The sequence below is a fragment of the Meriones unguiculatus genome, chromosome 6, assembly GCF_030254825.1.
Source record: "Meriones unguiculatus strain TT.TT164.6M chromosome 6, Bangor_MerUng_6.1, whole genome shotgun sequence".
In the NCBI taxonomy this organism is placed as follows: Eukaryota; Metazoa; Chordata; class Mammalia; order Rodentia; family Muridae; genus Meriones; species Meriones unguiculatus.
The window spans coordinates 122,362,697-122,382,758 of NC_083354.1; the positions used below are offsets into that span (position 1 = coordinate 122,362,697).

At 40.0% G+C, this 20,062-nt stretch overlaps 1 protein-coding gene across 1 annotated transcript in view; it reads right to left on the reverse strand.

The window, feature by feature from the left end:
- Positions 1-986: 986 nt before the first annotated feature.
- The window catches only part of Ca8 (carbonic anhydrase 8), a 91,133-nt gene continuing 72,057 nt past the window's right edge, over positions 987-20,062 (reverse strand). Inside the window, exon 9 of the mRNA XM_021645023.2 lies at positions 987-3,085. The gene's annotated coding sequence lies outside the window, so the exon portion shown is untranslated. The remainder of the gene's footprint in view (positions 3,086-20,062) is intronic.

Here is a 20,062-nt window from a genome sequence, read left to right on the forward strand (position 1 = left end):
CATGACACATGAGAAAGCCTGCATAACTTGTAAAGTACCCAGATCATACTAAATATGTTGCCTACCCATAAAAACAGGATAATCATGAATGAGTATGAAGGCTTAGGAACTCATACTATGTACAAATTCACACATGTCTAAAGTGGCAATTGAACTAACCATAACAGTGCAGATTGCAGAGAATACATTGAAGTGAATGAAAACCTAAAAGTATCATTTCAGAATCTATAGGCTGTTTCTAAAAGCGCTTAAGGAAAACTTGCAACTGAAAACGTCTAAAAACCAAAAAACCTCAATGAAACCACGCAATCTTGCCCCTTAGGATACTGGAAAAGGCAGAGCTTAAATCCACAGTAAGCAACAAGTAATGAAAGAAAATACAGACTACATCAGAAACCCAACAGAGGAAAAAAAAAAAAAAACAAATCAAACCTCAGTTCTTTGGAAATCTCACCAATATTGGTCAGTCTCTGGATAGACTGGACAACAACAAAAGGAAACAACTTCCAGAGAAATGGTTCAGTGGGTAGTGGCACTTGCAAGCTTGTAAGGATGATTCTTCTACTCCTGGCGACCAAAGTTTGATGCCATGCCCAGGACCTACATGGCAGAGAGAGAGAGAGCCAACTCCTGAAAGTTGCCCTCTGACCTCCACATGCATATTGTGTCATGCGTGTACATACACACATACAAACACACATGTTTTGTTCATGGAGAAGACTGAAAGTACCTTGGCTGATAAACCTTCTGGGAACAATATCCCCTCACACACCGTTAGGTTCATTAATGACCACTACTCAGATACACTTCTGTATGTGAAAGCTTTATGGAAAGGCATTTCAGCTCGTTGCCTTTACTCTAAATCTCAAGCTTTATTAGATTCACCATAGAGCCCTCCCCCACATCTGCTCCAGAAGGCACAGGTCTCAGTGCATAACTTTTGATTTTCTTTCCCACTCACGATCAAAGTAATATAGATTTGAGAATAGTTATTTACAGTTTTATTGATGGACTAATTAGACTTTTAAATCCATTCATACAAGCACACACCAGTTTTTCTACTCTCAATCAGCTGCAATTAGCATTTGAAGGGGTTTTTCATACATATGAATTTTGGCGAGGGTTAGTGGCTCACACCTTTAATTCCAGCAGAGTTTGTGAGATTAAGGCCAGTCTGATAACCATAGAGATATCCAGGATGACCAAAGTTAAACAGTAAAAACTTCTCTTAAAAAAGAAAAAAAGACAGACAGAAAGAATATTAAATCTATTAAACCTCACCATGAATACTCATCTTAAATGGCCATTTAAGAAATACTCAGAGAATAAAATTTGGTTGCTTTATGAAATTCTTATCTTAGACTAGAGGATGAACACATGACAGCTAGACAGCATTCTGGAAGTCAATTGCATTAGTCTCTGTTGTTACATTTTCTACTTCATATGTTTCAGGGAAAGATGGGTAGAGACTGGAGGAAGGGTGAGATATGGAAACCAAGAACTCAAGTGCAAGTCAGCCCTGTAGGAGGGGAGACACGGACACCTATGAATGGCTGTGTCCCAGGCGCCGATCTACGAAAGCAGCACCAGGCGGACCATGTGACCGGCCAAGCATGGAGGGCTTTAGATCTAGTCCATAAACTACGGACTACAAAAAGTATGGATGACATAGCTATAAATGATGTCATCCCTGCAGCCATGGCTGAACATGGTCTCACAGTGCTAGCCTAGAAGATGTAAATTTAGATTACAGGGTTCTAGGTGTTTGGTTTTTGTTTCACTTATACTCCGCCATTTCCATTTTAGCAAATACTGAAAGCTGCACAAAGAAAGTATCCAGGGCCTCTCTGTGTCATCAGAGGTCCTTGCCTCTGATGGGCCTCTGGACCCACATGGCAGAGAGAGAGAGCCAACTCCATGTGGCTGGTCTGTTGTATTCCAGGGCTACTGATCATTCCTGTATCTCACTTTCCTAATGACCGTGGCTCTCGTCTCCTTCCTGCCAACAACTCCACTTTGAACCTTCTTTGCTTCTTTTTCAGGAGGTTTCTTGCAGGTTTAATGCAGCCTCTACTCAACAGATCCAAAACCTTCTACCTACCATCATACAATCCCTCCAAATTGAGATTGATGTTTAAGTTATTTGTTTTTTGCAGCTATTTTAACAACCAATAACATTTATTTATTAAGTTCTTGCTTTCTTCCATTATCTCTACCAGTTTACACCATTCCTCCGTCACAATGAACTGTGACTAAGGATGTGCTTAATTCACAGCCGCTTTTAAAAGAAGAGTATGGTTGACCCTTATCTTACCTCACCACAGAAGAGCAATCTATAAAGAATTTTGATGTCTTATAAAGTGTACAATACTAAATTAATATAGAATACCTTTGAATTTATATTTCTATTATGGAAACAAAGCTGTTACTGGGATGCTGTGTCCATCTTTTTTCCTATTTCTCATGCTATTCTTAACTTCGTAGAAACCATGCTTTCAGATATGTCATAACTATATTATATTCAATTAAATTATTTTTAAAATAATATATATAAAGTATTTTTGCATTAGCTCTAAATTCATTTGCCATGACAAACCAGCTTGACATTAAATTTGGTACGATTTAAAAAAAAAAAACACATGAGATAATTTTTGAGGCCTTCATGTTATATTTTGAAATTCTAGGCTGTTGTAAGTCAAAACTCTTATTTTATTATGAAGAATTACAATAGGCTGGAAGTGAGCAAGACTTGGCTGTGGAAATGTTTTTTTTTTCTCATATTGTTATATGATACAATCATATTAACAGGTCTGGAAGCTACTTTCATTCTTTCTACACATAAGCAATAAGCAGTATGTGCAAAAGTATGAATACCAGAAGCTGTGGTGTATGCATACACACTGAGTTTCATTACGATAACAGCAGTTCTAATATTTCATAACAGCATGTTATATAGACAGTGGTCACAGATAGTCATCAAAGCTGGAGTAGCTGAAGACAATGCAAGCTTGAGGGTTAAGACAAAGCTGCCACTCAAGAGTTTCCATTCCGCATCCAAGGGTTCCGTGCGACCACTGTCTTCTTCCTAAAGCAAAGAGAATGAAGCGGTTAGGTGACTGGCACCCTTTCACAGCATCTGAAAAGCCTTTCTAGAGCCCAACTAAATATGGTGGAAATTAAACACGATCTAATGTAAAATTTTTTAAATATCTTCTCAGGTTTTCTATCTTTGTTATTTTCTTATAGAGTCTACCATAATTTTATTTCTATGTCAGAAAGAATTAGAATACAATATCATAGCCACAGATATTTTCAACTGAATTAATACTTGAGTTCTATCACAAATGAAATACTTACATGTGAAGTCTAGTAACTAAAAATAAAGCTTTAAATTGCTATGAGTTCATATGCAATAGTCATGGTGGATAGGAACAACTTCTTGGTCAAAAAGCATCTTAAAGGTCCTATGCCTTACCCATTTAAATATAGAATAATACACGAAACAGTACTTTGGGAGGATAACAAACCACAGGTTGCCCAATGAAGAGGTTTGAATGAGAATGGCCTCCACAGGCCATGTTTGAATACTTGGTCCCCAGTTGGGAAGGATTAGGAGGTATCTAGAAGTGTGTCACTAGGAGCAGGCTTTGAGGTTTTACCATCCAGTTAGCTGTCTCTGGCTCATGGTTGTGTCTCAAGATTTTGGTTCTTATTTTCTGGTTCTGTTGCTCTCCTTGTGTGGTTCCGGTCCTCTCCAGCTCTTATTATTTCCCACTTCTTACATAAGATTCTATGTATTCTGCCCAACAGTTGGCCATAAGTCTCAGTGTCTGCTTTGATAGTCTGCAGGGCAGAGGCTTTTGGGGGCCCTCTGTGGCAGGTTCCTAGGTTGCTTCCTGTTTTCGACTTCTTCTGATGTCCAACCTCTTTGCCTTTCAAGATGGGGATTGAGAGTTTTAGTCAGAGTCCTCTCTCTTGCTTAGTTTCTTTAGATGTACAGTTTTTAGTAGGTGTATCCTATGTTATGTCCATATGAGTGAGTATATACAGAAAATATGAACACAGGGAACTTCCCATAGACTCGTACTCCAACCAAGGACTATTCATGGAGATAACCTAGAACCTCTGCACAGATGTAGCACATGATAGTTCAGTGTCTAAGTAGGTTACATAGTAATGGGAAGAGGGACTGCCTCTGACATAATCTGATTGGCCTGCTCTTTGATCACCTCCCTCTGATGGGGGATCAGCCTTACCAGGCCACAGAAGATGACAATGCAGCCACTCCTGATGTGATCTGATAGACTAAGATCAGAAGGAAGAAGAGGACCTCCCCTATCAGTGGATTTGGGGAGGGGCATGCATGAGGAAGTGGAAGGGAGGGTGGGATCGGGAGGGGAGGAGGGAGGAGCTTATGGGGGAATACAAAATGAATAAAGTGTAATTAATAGTAAAAAAAATAAAAAATAAAAAAAAATTGGTTCTAATCTATTGCCCCAGTGTCATGCCTGCCTGACTGCTGCTATGCTCCCCAGCATGATGTTGATGTCATGGACTCTAGCCCTCTCGAACCACGAGTCCCAAATTAAATACTTTCTTTTATAAGTTGCTTTGGCCGTGGTGTTTTTATAGCAATTGAAAAGTAACTAAGACACCGATTAGGTCCTGATGCTCTCATGCAGATGCCCAGTGTGGTACTTTCAGACAATAGCTATCCATTCAAAGACATAGTGCATCTTAGGGGTATAGCTCAGTGACACAGCACCTGCCCAGCATGTGGTTCAATCTCTCAGCACCACAAAAGCATGTGGTTCAATCTCTCAGCACCACAAAAGGAAAGGAAAAGCTAAGGATTCATAAATTTTTTGAGAAAAAAATAATTTCTGGAAATATATAACAAAGACAAAGACACCTAGTCAATTTTATGTGCAAGATTATTCACCACCAACACAGTAACAAGTAACTCTTCAACAAAATATAACACATGAAAATACCTTAGAATCATCTATATAGTGTCCCTCTCCATCAGTCCATATGCCTGTATACACTTGCATGTCATGAATATACACATCTGGACACATAGAAAGTTCATAAAACAAAGGATTTTAAATGTTGGGGTATATAGTTCCAAACGCTATTTCAAATAAATCCTGTCTAAATATAAATATATAAATAAACCAGCCTTTTAAAATATTTCAGATTGACAGATTAGGTTGACATGATAGTGTATACAACATGATGTTCTGAGCTATACTGTAGAATGGCCATATCAAGCTAGACAGTAGATGCCTTTCCTTATACGATTGTCAATTTGTGGTGAGAATGCTTAAAATCTATTTTATCCATTCTCCAAGAATACACTGTTTTAAACTACAGTCACTATGATGTTCTCTGAAACCCATTCCTAGCTTAAACTTCATAATATGGTCCAACATCTCCTGACTCCTTCTCCATCAAATCTATAATATTTGGGCCTCAAATATCTGATTTTTCTAGGGTAAAATAGTATGTCAAAATACATATCTTGACAATGATAAACATAAGGAGTACAAATGAAATGCATGAAACTGACTGCTACTCAAATTGATGCACCACATTTAATAAACATGCAAGCATTTTCTGCAAAGGAAACAATATACATTGTTTCCCAAAATGTGTTCCGAACAACACTAAAAGTTGGTTGGAAAAACATGTCTAAAAAACCTGAGGAGACTCTAGAAATGAAGTTCTTAACTCAGAATCATCAGGATGTCCTCACCACCTTGCACTGTAAATGTCTGAAAGGACATTATATTCAGGACGGAAAGAACCCTTACCGACTTAAGAGATCACCCCACGTCCCAGAGCTCTACCGTTCTCCTTTGGGATAGGCCGCTTCACACACATTCTCTTAAGTTCATAAAGGGGAGTTTTACCTGAAGAACATATCCTAATTTCTAGTAAATGTTAAACCCAAACAACAACTAATAAAATATGAGTCTGTAATATGCCATCGGTTTTGGTTTCAGACCTGACCTCATATGATCTGACCTCCAGTATATTCCACAGTGCAAAGGCTCACATGTTCTCTGGTATCCTTTTCATTTCTCAAGCTCCGGGGGCATGATAGAAGGTTCTCAGCAAATGCCTACGAAATTCTAATTAATCTTGGCATGTGATATGCTGGTAAACTTGGATGCTTACTTGCTAAAATATGCCCAAAGAGGAAGCTAGAAACAACGGAATGGAAATATGCTAGGTCTCCTCTGTGCCATTTCACAGAGGCCCAGCCTGCTACCTGACCCCAAACAAATGCCACGAGGAAGGCGTGATGTGCACAAGCATGTGTGTATGTACTCCACACACACGGGGACGCACATGCACAAAAAGTATAGCAAAAAGATGACAACAGCAGGTGTTCCTATTTAACTCTTTTATTTGCATCAAAATTACGTTTAGGCCATTTACACAATTAAATGAGTAAACGTGTTTGCTATGAAGACTACCTATCCTCTGCCTTCCGTGTCTCGGTGGGGCGGTTTTATGAGCATCACAGACCACGATGCTAAGCTCACCATCCAATTTGCTTGGGCTGACTTTCCAAACGGCAGGGGAAGATTTGAGGCTCTTTCCTCCAGTCAGCCGTTCCTCCTCACACACACAGAGGCACGCCACCCAAAACAAGTGCAGAAATCATTACCAACATCCCACCCTGTAATTTTGGTTGAATCGATTATTTTATGTTATAGTAATGATAGGTAACAGTCAGAATGAAACTATGTGTTTCACTGGAATTCTTTCTTTCCTGCATGTTGCTTTCTCTGAACAGAGTAAGTACCTTAAGTTTTTCATAATTACTTGAATTCAGTGCTATCTAGCAGCTGCCCTACTTGCTCCAAGAGGTTATGGCATATCTTTGTAGCTGGGTAGTGTGGCATATGCCGTTGATCCCAGTACTTTTGAGGCAGAGGCAGGTAGAGCTCCTTGAGTTCAAGGTCAGCCTGGTCTACATAGCAAGTTCAAGACCTGCCCAGGTCCATAGTGAACTCCTGTCTTTGCATTTACATCTCTGCAAAAACCTCTTCTAGACACTCAGCCACAGCTGCACTGACTGATTTCTGTATCTGGGATCTCACTTCACTGCCACCCTAGGCATGTGCCTTGTTCATCAGCTGGAGAGCAGACTCTCTTTCTGACACTGCACCAGAGCCTGGGTGGAGCAGAAGAAGCCAGGAAACGTGAGTTCTCAGGAAATCGCTCCTCCACCCTTCTTAAGCCCAAGTTCCTTATTGTCAACTCTCGTCTGCCCTCTCCACACGGTAAGCACTTCCAAGCATCTTCCCCTTGGAAGGGGATTTTAAGATATAATGCTTCTCAAAGAGTATTCAACTAAGACAGCTAACAGCATCTTCTTTGCCCTCCAATGTGCAGAGACATCTGCTGCAAACTCCCAGGACTCTGAGAGCCCATCACAGAAACACCACTTCCTCCATCACCACCATATGCTTCCCGCTCCTGAAGTCCTGCTTCCCTTATCTTTCATCTTGTTTTCTCATCCTTGCAAACTTGTACATATAAAGAAATACTCTTTTCTGCTATTGGAATGTAATTTGCGGTAAAAAAAAAAAAAAAAGGAATGTCAATGCTCAATCAGTGATCATTATTTGTGAAAAACATTCCTATTGATGCCTTCTGTGTATTTTCTAAACTCTTTCTGATAACCATATCATCTGGTCATCAGAACATGAATCTGTTTGATAAAACAATCTAAAGAAAATGACAAAGAAACAGAGGTAATCAGGCTTGTATTCTCCTCTTTGGGATGTCTTCCAAATATCCACTTGTATAATAATATAAACAGAATATAAACAGAAAAGCTTAAATGTAGATTACATTTTTCTGTTCTGCAATGATTATTATTCACAATAATGACCTTGAAGTATGACCGCATTCTAAAGTCTGTTAAATCTTCAGTTCTTTCAATATAATTATAACAGATGTTATCTTTCATATGCCTATTTTGAACCTTAATTTGTCTTCTATAAAGAGACCCCAGGGAATGCATGCAATTCAGATCCCTTCAGGGAATTTCCTGAAAGGCTACGAACAATACAAATGCACGTGTGCACACATCCTGCCCCTCAAAGGCCAGAGGCTGACATCAGCGACCATAAGTCTGACTCAGCTGACTATCTACTAAAGCATCCTTTTAAGAACAATAATTGAAGACCAAGTCTCCAGGATGGAAACTTTTAAGAATTGGTGACATGGGGGCTAGTGATGGCTCAGCAGCTAAGAGCATGTGTTCTTGAGAGCACCCAGAACATAGTGGCTCACAATCATTCCAAACCTCAGTTCAGGGAACCCAAACTCCTCCTTTGACAACAAAGGTAGCAGGGGCACAGAGAGTACACACACATACGTGTAGGCAAAACACTCACACACCTAAATTGCTTATTACCAACTCTTGTCTGCCCTCTACACAAGGTAAATACTTCTGGGCCTCTGCCAGGCCTTGGAACCTAAAAACAAAATTTAACTTAAAAAAAAAGTAAAAGGAAATGGTGATGTGCTGAGAATAAGAACTCCTTTTAAGCAGCCATTTCCTGGGGAACTAGTGGCACATCCTTGGGTGTGTCGTACAAGCTCCGCTGACATGGACTTAGCTGTGCACGCCTGCCTCCGCCCTAGCCTGGAAGCTACTTTAAGCGGCTCAGAGGAGTCACACACAAAAGAAAAGGGCTGCAATTCAATGTGCTTCTATTATAAGCAATGGCACAGAGCTACCTGCTTTTCCCACTATTTCCCACCATAGCCACTAAACACGGGGAAACAAAAGCACAGATAGGGAAGCATCAAAGAAGAGAACAGGAGTGGCAGTTGCTTTTGAATACTCCAAGGTGCGATACTGGGAAACAAGCATCTGGGCTTAGAGCATCGGAAATAAGCAGACACCACAGTTAATTTAGTTAAAATTTAATAGAGGCACCCATTGGTGCAATGGAGTAAGAACCATTCAAATTAGAAATCCATTAAACTGTCATTACTGACAAATGCTACCACGGTTTAGCTAGAAAACTCGAAATAAATAACTGTATTAGATATGAGAAAGTTACTAGAAGCTGTGTGAAAGGAACATTAGAAAAGCAGGTTCCAACCTAACAAATCATGTTTCCCACAAAACATGCATTAATAGGGAAACAAAATGGAGAAAGATGTGAGTCGCTATGGGCAAAAAAAACATCACGTAACAGTGAGAGCTCACGCTCCATGAATGCCAATCTTGTACTTAACATCGTATTAAACTACTTGGTACATGCTCAGCCACAACCCAGATGCTTCTGTCCAAATATGCCACCAAGAGGACTGTCAACAAAGGAAAAAAAATACATGAAGTATAGTTTTACAGTACATGCATGACATAAAATTACAGTAATTGTACTAAAACTAATGTCTACCCTCTGTCCCTCAATATTAGAAAAGAAATGAAGCGATATGCAAGACAAATCACACATTCTGGTGGTATTCTTTCCTTCCTTTTTCTTGTGTTTTGTTGTTCTCTTTCGTTGCTTCTATTCTTCTAGTAAAAAAAAAATGATTCTGTTGTTTATCTGGACATTTTAAATGTGTAAGGACACCTGATAAGGAGTCTTGTCCACGCTGTCACAACTGCTGCAGTTAGTGCCTATCACCGCACAGAGTAATGGCAGTGTCAGGAACGCCAAGGACCCCACGACTCGCTGCAGCGCAAGAGTCGGCTCTGTGCAGGTCGGCAATGAGGAGAATTTCCTAAGGATTCAGCTGCCAAAAGTAAAGAGGAACCTCAGCTGGACATATATGACCGGTTACAGCATGAAATGACACAACTCTAGCGGACGGTCATTTACCCCTGACTTAAATAAAACTCTGGTAATTTATTACTAAGAACATTTTAAGAAAATTAGCTATCAACTAGGCCACAGTATAGCTGATTATAGCAGAACACTGGAAATGACCACGTGTGAATACATTTTAGCACACGTTGAAAAGTAACATACTGGAGCTGGCTTAGTGGTTAAGAGCACTTGCTGCTCTCCCAAAAGATCTGGGCCCGGGTCCAAGTAGCCACAGGGCAGTTCACAAACATCCTTGACTCCAGTTCCAAGGGAATACAATGATGAACACCAGGCATGCATGTAGTTTACACACATACATGTAGATTACATCAAACGCAAAATAAAATAAATCTTTAGAAATTTTTTAAAATAACCTATATTTAACAAGCACAGTTTTCAATGACAAGAAGACATAGCATCAAACCAGCAAATAACATAGACAGAATAATCCCATATGGAGCATTACATCCATGTATACACAGATACATACGCAGATCAAATATAAACAAGTAATGATGGAATGATGTATGCAACTATCCTTACATAGTTATACTGCAGAACAAATAATATAAACACTTAGATTTTGGTTTTTTATTGTAGCCTCCCCACCACCTCTGAGACACAGATTGCTATCCTTTTTTGTTTGTTTGTTTGTTTGTTTGTTTTGCTTTGCTTTGTTTTGTTTTTGAAGACAAGCGTTTCTCCGGGCTGTTCCTAACTCACTTTGTAGACCAGGCTGTCCTCGAATTCACAGAGATCCACCTGCCTCTGCCTCCCAGAGTGCTGGGGTTACAGGTGTGCGCCACCACGCCTAGCTGCTACAGCTTTCAGTGAGGGGAGAGGATCAGCAACTCTGTCACAGTCACACCGAGGACTCATGCTCACATACACGCTGCAGGGCCTACAGCCACACTGGACACCTGGGGCCGGTGATGGCTGTTGCTGGCAGCACAGTTCCAGAGACACAGCTGCTTCGTGGAATGCTGTATTGCTTGAATTTTTTTTTTAACGATGTATACCTATCAACTGTATTGGGAGTCATGAAAACATAAGCAAAGAAATAACTCAGAGGTTAGCCTGTTACAGCGTGACTAGGGAGGGCGAGGAGGAGGTGGACTGGATGACAAAAACCCATTCTGTAAAATATTCCCACAGTGGGCGTATGTGAATCAGTGAACCCTCAGAGGAATTAGCAACATGCCCCACAAAGTGAGAGAACACACACATCCTCCCCGCTTCCCCAGATAATCTCATTCCCAGGGGATTCTCTAAGAGGGAAGAGGAGGCAGAGAGGCCTGAGCTACAGCTGAACAGCTCACGGAGGGGAGTTAACCCCACTGCGATCTGAATGGCTTTCCTGGTTGTGGCCTTGGGCAAGCTACTCAGCACTTCTGTGCCTCAGTTTCTTTAGCTTTAAAATGCAGGTAAGAGCATGTGCCTCTCAGGGTTTGGGGAGTATTAAGTGAGATGCTGAACAGCACACCGTCTGAAGCCATCCATGGTGAGCATTCAAACAGGGAGCTTGACCCACTCTGTGGAATAAACCTTCCTGCTTAATAACCGCCCACTCCTCAGCACTGGAGATATGAAACACTCGAATTAGCTTCTAAACTTATTCAGAGGTAAACCTATGTGATATTTTGACACTTTCTCCTTCTCAGTTAAGACTACACTAATTAACGAAAACATTTTATACACGACAGTGAGTCGCATTTTTCTTCCTTCTTCCCCACTCCCTGGTGTGTTGTAAGGGTGATTGAGTGTCTAATTACTTCTTAATTGAAAGCACATATTCTTCATTTTTCACTAGTTCAGGCTTAATTCTTCTAGTCCAGAAATCAGTCAATGAACTTAAGTTGAATTGGGATTTGGGCAGCTATTATGAAAAAGGGTTTGTTTGCACTGTGTCTCATTATAAGTAAAGATGAGTTTTTACCTTATTTCCCATGTAAATATTTCAGGTACCAAAATGTGGCATAAATGAATTATTTTGACTATTAGGAACATTGCTATTCTTATTTGTTTTCTGGAGCAATACAGTGATTTTTTTTTCTGTGATCCACTAATTATAATCATTCTTTAAAGGAAAAAAAATGACATTAAAGAAGCATGGCTGCGCTTTTGAAAAATCAGAATGAATTTGCACGCCTGCAAATATTCACTGCTGTTTTCCTGCAGTACACAGGTGTGGGAATAATCCCATGTGAGCTAGAGGACCATGCAAATCTGAGAACATTTAAAAATACAACCATTTATGTACATCAGACATACATATTTGCTGAGAATATGAGTTCCCCCAACAAGAGAGCATCCCAGCAGGGAGCAGAAGGCACAGTACTTCATGAAGATGATGGACTATTCCCTTTGGATATTATGCTGGTGTGAATGCTGAAGGAAGTATTTCCAGTGAGCAAAGCCTTAATTGTTTTTTTTTTTTCTCCGTAAGTATGAGGAGCAACCATTTGGAATAATTTAGTTGAGGGCAAATCTTCAGGCAAAAGATTAGATTAAAGAGTGTCTTGAGATCCAATTCCGTGCCACACTCCTCAAAGTCTCTGAAAGTATTGTATTTTCTATAGACAAGCGCTGCAGATCTTTAATTCCTAGTAAAGCCCCTTGCAGAATGGACGATGAGAACTTGGAACGGTAAGAAGATGGACCACTTGCAGGGTTTGTTTTAATAAGCATGGGAATGCAAAATAAACTCTTCCGCCATTGTCATGGATTTACAATTTTAGCAATTTATTTTGAGGAGCTGTTATATAGTGACATATTTCTTGACTGGAGAAATCTCTATATAATCTTAATAAATATTTCACGTTCTATCAAAAGTGCTGGGGGTAGATTGTTGTAGCTCTGTCATGAAAACAATTAACTGGGGTGTTTAAACAAAATTAAAATAGCCAGAGAATTACGCAGATCTATGTCATCTGCCTTTAAAAAATTCTCTAGAATTTACCATTAAAAGCAATCATTTGTCTCTGGTTATATTCCCACTGAAAACATTTTAAAGTAGATGGCTCCTTAGCCTTTGGAGGCTCATGTCAACATCCACTTTCCTCTTACAAGATTTCTTCTATGTATGCTTGAATGGTCTAAATGTTTGTCTCCCGATTCTTACCGGGTTAGTATTAGGAAGTAGGGCCTTCAAGAGGAGGTTAGATCATGGAGGCAGAGACCAGACTATGGTCCTTTCCTCACTAATACTGATGCCATTTCTCTTCCCATCTGTTCAGGTTGACCTTTTGGTTAGAAGCCTTACTTAGTCTTTAATGGCTGAGCTACCTCCAGCCCTGAGACTGTAGGTTTCTCAAGCACTTCCTGCACGTAAGCAGAATCCTATGTAGTATTGGAGGGGTAGGGGTTAGTGCCCTTAACCTGGACCTTAACCTGTACATGAATGAGATGAAAATATTGACAAAGTAAAACAGGGGATTCAACCACTCTGACTTGCTTCTCTACTTCCTCAGGAACGTCTAACTTCAAGCTACATAGTGCCGGCTAATACAGATCAATTTTCCAGAGCCCATTTCAGAAGACACTACAGTTAACACCTAGACAATTAAAGGCACATGTTAATAATGCTACCTTTCATTGTGGGCTACAACAAAGAACAGAAAACCATCCCACCAAAGGCAGGCATTGCCAGCCAGTCCCATCACTCTTTCTGTGCTGAGCTCACAGTGGAATTCAGAATTTTTAATACTGTCCAGACGGTTTCTGCCGGCTGACTGGAGTTGACATGAGTGCTGTTACGTGTGTCTTACCTTGGCAGTTTTATTTAGAATGCATACAACAGTTTTACATAATCTGATGCTGTAATTATGTAAATCAGGCTGTGATGACAGATATGGAGACACTACACAGCTCTGGAAGCCATCAGAAGGAAAATATACAGAAACAGGTGACATATTAGAAAAGTGGCGTAAGGTGAGGGAGCCAGGGTCCTACATGGCCCACCTTTGGACATCAGCCAGCAGAGCGCTGAGCCTATATAAAGGGACTGTGCATACAATTGGAGTCCATGAAGCCTTTAACATGAAATGAGCATCCCCCCTAGATCTGCCCTTCCTTTCCTAGAGGCATGAAGTAAACAGGGGGTCTCTGGGCCCTACATCTCCTAGCTCTGCTTATCCTCACTACCTTAGACCTTCCAGAACCACAAAGATCCCTTTGGTTTTGGATTTCCTCACACTTGGCAGTCTGCATCCTGCTATTGCTGTCCGGCCAAACCTGTGCAGTAGTATACCCTAAACCTGACTGACTTGAACCTTGACACAGTAAATATTCTTAGAAGTCTTCCATTAAGAAAACTAGCCTAACATAGTAGTTTACAAACGGACTTAACTCCAGTACATAGGAACTGACACGTTAGTAGAGCAAGGAACAGGCTAAGTTGTAAATAGCCAATCTGACTTTCTAGGAAATTCTCTGGGTTTTTCTAATTGGGAAAACTGTTAATCTTCCTATGATCATATTTTCCCTTTAAGGCTCTCGATCAGAATGGAACGCTGGTGTGGGAGTTGCTTTCTATATGGTTCTGTTTCTATAGTGTCCTGTGTTAAAAGGAGACCACAGACTCATGTATCTTAGAGAAAATATCTTCTTAAAAATCCTGATTAATCCCTGAAGGAAGGGAGGGCTTGGGACGGAAGGAGGAAGGGAACCACGGGGGGGGGAGGGAATACAAAGTAAATAAAGTGTAATTAATAAAGAAAAAAAAATCCTGATTAAAGAACATTCTATTTCTGAGGAATTCTGTACTCATTTTTAGCATTTTTGACAATTTCTCCAAATTACATTTTTAGCTTTTACCTCTTCTAGCCAAAGACTTACTATAAAACGTTACTAACTTCTGCACCTGCTCGTGTCCATGCTGCCTACTCTCTCATTTGCCTTTGCCATGATACAGTTAGTCAAGAAAGAAGGAGGCACATTCACCACACAAGCCCACAAGTCAAAGGCACCCAAGAGGTCTGCTGGACTAAGCCTTTGTCCAGCCAGCTTCCCATCGACGCCATGCAGGAAGGAACTGGGAGAATTCTGGTCCAGAGCACCCCTCAAAAGCCTTCTCTCAGGTCTGACCTACTTATCTGTGGAAAAAGTCTACCCTGCAGCTCCTAGAAGAAAATTCTTTCCTTGGCTGATGTATGTCCTCTCAGCTGCCTATTTAGAACCATTTTTATGTCAACACGTATCTTTTGAACAAACACGAGAGACAAATAGAATATATTTAGATCACATACATTGGCCACAGCCATGATGGCTTTCCTCTGGAAAACATTCCTTGGTGTTAAAAAATCATGAAATTGTATTTTAGGGATCAGAATATACTTAATGCTCAACAAACACAGTAGTTCTAGGCTGCAAAATCTTTTCTTCCCAAATGGCTTTGTAAATTCTCAGGTATAAAAAAAAATAATTTCAGAATTTTTAAACACAGTAAATCATTAACATTTCTAAAATATAAAAAGGAAAAGATACACACTTCAAGGCAGAAATTACTAGCCTAGTGCAGTAATCATGAAAAGAGCCTATGCAGCTCTGATATTCTTGACTCTTGTGCTAATAATAATTTTATCACTCATAAGCCAAACCTAAGAGATGGCTTAGGCATTCCTGATGTTTAGGCATTGTACTGACATCATTCTGTAAGCTTTGGACAATCTATTTCATCCTAAGGGAATGCTGTAGGATCTAGTAAACAGGAAACAGCCTGATCTGTTATTAAGTTGTTCAACCCAAGTGGTGCTAACTGAAAACAGCTTTGAACAGCTTTCCATTTATCCTGAAGGGATAATGGGTAGGCTTCAACACCGAGACTTTTCTCACCTTCCCCACACGATCCTTCTTTTCCCATAAGGCTTTGTGTTTTTCTAGCCTAGAATTCTTTCTGGTTACAAAAGAAAACATATGTGAAATTGATGCTAGCTATTGCCTCATCAAAGCTGAGAAGAAAAAACTATTAATTGCAAAAGCACATGTCGGGAAAAGTTCAATATAGGCAAGGACCTAGAGAGAAAAATGCCAGCAATTCTGAAAAAGGTTTATTCTGGGATGTTTGCTGGACTTTTCTTCATTCTTTCTTCTTTCTGATTGTTGTTACTGTTATTTTTAAAGGGATAAGAAAATTATTTTTAAAACATGTATAATTGGTGCTTGCAGAGAGTAAATCATTGTGATGCATTGTAGTTAGTGGAAAGCTGTGCATGGATTAATGATATTTGAGTCTTGGGTAAGCTACTCTGTGACAAGTCCAAATGGCTTTTAAATCAGGCTGACACTTAATAAAACAGGCACATAATTATTTCTGGATCAGTACCAATATTATGATACCAGGCATAATGTATAAACTGAAGCCCAAACCTGGTCTTCTTATATATTGCTGTGACTAAGATTTGGTTTTGGTTTTCTGAATCCTATTTTTAAAAATTCAAAGACTCATTAAGACTGGAGAGATGGTTCAGCAATTAACTTTCTGCTCTTGCAGAGGACCTGTGTTTGGTTTCCAGCACCCACACTGGAATGCTCACAACCTCCTGTAATGCCTGTTCTGGGGAATCTGACACCCTCTTCTGGCCTCCATGGCCATCTGCACATATGCAGCACGCACTCACACATACACATAAATAAACATTAAAAAATACCTTCTAAAACTGAAATAAATGATGACCCTCTTAGCAGAAATTGTCTCCCTGAAATGTGAGCCATCACTGCTGAACCAAAGAATTCCCAGCACTTTGGCAAGTTACATGTTAATTTGATAAACAACTACCAATTCCTAATTTAGATATCCTAAATGCTTACATAAAAAAAGGTCTCAGATTCCTTGTGGGAATAATAATTCTTATCAAAGCCCTCCAGATGTCCAGAAATGGTTCATTTTAAAAACCTGTCATGTTAATTCCAAAACTAAAGTCATTTCAAAAAGCACAGCTGAAATAAATCTGAATTATTTTAAACATTTTTAGGAGAACAAGTACCATGGAATTAGTTCTGAGAGCTTAAACTAAATATTTATGCATTAAATTCAAATAATTTTACTTTAATAAAAATTTGAATTACGTGCCTTAAGGCATTATTAAATATCAAATAAAAAGAACACATCCATAAGTCTGATTTCCCAATATAATTTTATATGGAACTATGACTACATTTGTATTATACATTTAAAGACAAAGGGATCATGCATTCATGAAAAGACAAAATCAGAATTAGAAATTCTTAAGGCTTTCCCTCTTTGAAAAAAAAAATCTCGATTATAATTAGTTAAAAACCTAGAAAAAAAGTAAGCATATTTTTTCTATTAAATAATTAAGGATTTAAAATACACAAAATCTCAGTGCGAGATTTCACTATCTCTGTGTGATAAAGACAGAGAACAGTGATGCACGTTTAGATACTCAGACAGAAGTCACTCATAGATTCCTATCTAGGACCAGGTATGAATCAAACACTCAGGGCAACAATCTCATGTCACTAAAAGTGCTGTTTATGCTTAGCAATATTCGGGTAAAGAATGCCAACTACAGTCTGGAAATCCTCTTTTGCTGCCAGGCACCAGTCCCTTTGCACCTCTCTATGACCTTCTCAGTGGCCCTCTCCCTGTGGGTCTGTCCTCTCCTTCCCCCAGCTTTCCTGCCACTCTCAGCCTCATGGTGACCACCCTGTTCCTCAGTTAAGCACAAATCAAGGCACAGACAGGTCTCTAAGTCACCACCCCCTTCCTCCTTCCTCTTGGGGCACACAAGGATCTTACCAAAACTGGTCTCCCCGGGCTCAGGGTTGCAGCCTTTCCAGGTGCAAAGTCTCGGAGAATAAGATCTGTCCCCCAGGACAAGGTGCTAAGCTGCATGCCCTGCTCCTCCTCTGTGCATGCAGACAAGTGCTGGCAGTTCTTGTGCTGAAAGCACAATCAGCCTCAGCATAGTGCTTCACCTGGCCCAGTTTACCATAATAAATACATAAGGTATGTGTGCATGAAACATCACAGTGGATACTGTTGATCTGTGGACTTGATAGGTTAATAGCTTGTTTATTTATTACTTATCTATATCTATCTATTTATTTATTTATTTATTTTTAGGAAGATCAATAAAGCCAGGCAGTGCTGGTGGTAGAAGGACCCAGAGCTTTTCGGGGGACTTGAGCATACTTTAAGAAACCACCAGGCAGCCGTTTATCAAGTTAAACAAACACTCCTCTGAAAAAGAGTGTTTCCCCAGTGGCAACACTTTCTATTAGCCACAGCCTCTGCAACACGCATCCTCCATTGTTAAGCCACTCTCACCACCAGAGTGGAGACAGTCTCCAACCTCAGCCCAAGTGGTGATAAAAAAAAACGGTCCTCAGTCAAGATGTTCAGCTTCGCTGTTCAAAAAAGGGATTGCTTAAGGCAATGAATGACCTGTCTTCGCTGTCTTTTGATTACCTCTACTGTAAAGCCCCATATAAAATTGCATAAACAGTCAATTAATCCCTCTGCTCCATTTGAATGCCATATATTTTCCCTCTGTGCCAGATAGTTCCATATTCACACAGACTAATTTTCTGATCTTGGTGCTTAATTTTGATTTTCAACTTGACTGATTAAAAAAAAAGTGTCCAGGACATTAGAAAGTTCACCACTGGGTGTGTATGTGAAAGTGTTTACAGAACATTAGGGCATGAGGGCTCAGAACTATCCAGTGGATTAACGCTCTGGTAGGTTCATATAATGGCATTGATGGAGAGGGTGAGAGGCAGGGACAGGGCCTGGCTGGAGGAAGCAGACGACTAGAGACTGTTTCCTGCCCTGGCCTCTTTCTGTATATGTGCTTCCTGTTCACCATGAAGGTCCTCTATCACGTGACACCATCATGTTCTGCCCAAAAGACAAGGCCGAGCAACCATGGACTGAACTCTTTGAAACGATAAGCTAAAGCAGCTCCTTCCTTTTAAGATGTTTCTATCGGATATTTGTTCCAAGCAATGAGAACATTAACCAATGCATCTCTACCCATGAAATTTTAGCAACCTGTCTATATAATCCCACTATTATGATGGACAGGTATCTCTTTATCAACATCCTCCAACTCAAACTCTTTATATTTCTGGTCCCAAAATGGCCTCCTACAGTTCTCCTGCTGTTACTCAATGGCATTCTACCCATGGTTTCCTAAGACCCAGACCTCAGCATTTAACCTGATGATTCGCTCTCTGTCCACCCTTACCCAGCTCATCAGTAGATACCATCTACAATTTCTATTTCCTATGCATTACCTACTCTCCATTGCCACTGTTTCCAATCTCAGGTCCAGGCCTCCATGTCTATCATTTAGCTACCCCACAGATTTCTTAAAATTGTTCTGTTCTTGATCTGCTCTACCTTAATTCAATCTACTAAATTTCTTCTTAGGGATACATGGGATAAAGCCAGTCCCCTAAGTCAAAGTCTTTAACATTTTATGACACGTTACATACAGAAGGTTCATGACACATCCACAGTAATGCCAAGATTTCTTAGTGCGGCTGACAGCGTCTGCTGTTTGGGTCTCACCTGCTTCACCCTTTATTTCTATACTCTAAACACACCAGGGTTTTCTTCAGGGACCTCATTGCACCTGTGTCTTACCTCCTCCATAGCAAGCATGCCTTAAAGCCTTTGTAGAAAGATATTTTCTCTTCCTAGAAGTTCCTTTGTCACTTCCTTAGTTCTCCTCATTCACATAATGTATTAATACTTGCTATGGTATATTTTTCAGTACTCATTTCTCTACTGTCAGACTCTACCTCTGCCTCTAGATTCTAGAAGGGCAGAAATCATGTATGTCTTTACCTGGATACACACACAATTGGTCAGAAGTGCTCAATGATTATTTGGGGTTTTCATTTTAGCTCTTTGGCTCATCTATGTTGAGATTTGACCTAAAGCACCCTTGAACTTTCTTTCTTTAACATCTGAATTACTCTACAATTCTTCCCATTCTTAACAATGATAAAGTTGCTGGACCTTCACTATCCCAAGTTAGAGAAAGGAGAATTTGCACTGGCCAGTTGAGAGAGGAGAATGAATGAGGCTGCTGCTTCTACAAGTGCAGTTCTGAGAAACTTCTAATTGGCCTGAAGACAAGCCAAGTGTGACACGTGATGTGTTATAGTGGGTCCATAGTGAAACAAAACAATTCCAGTCCTTAGGGGTTTGACATACAATAGAAACATAAGGAACA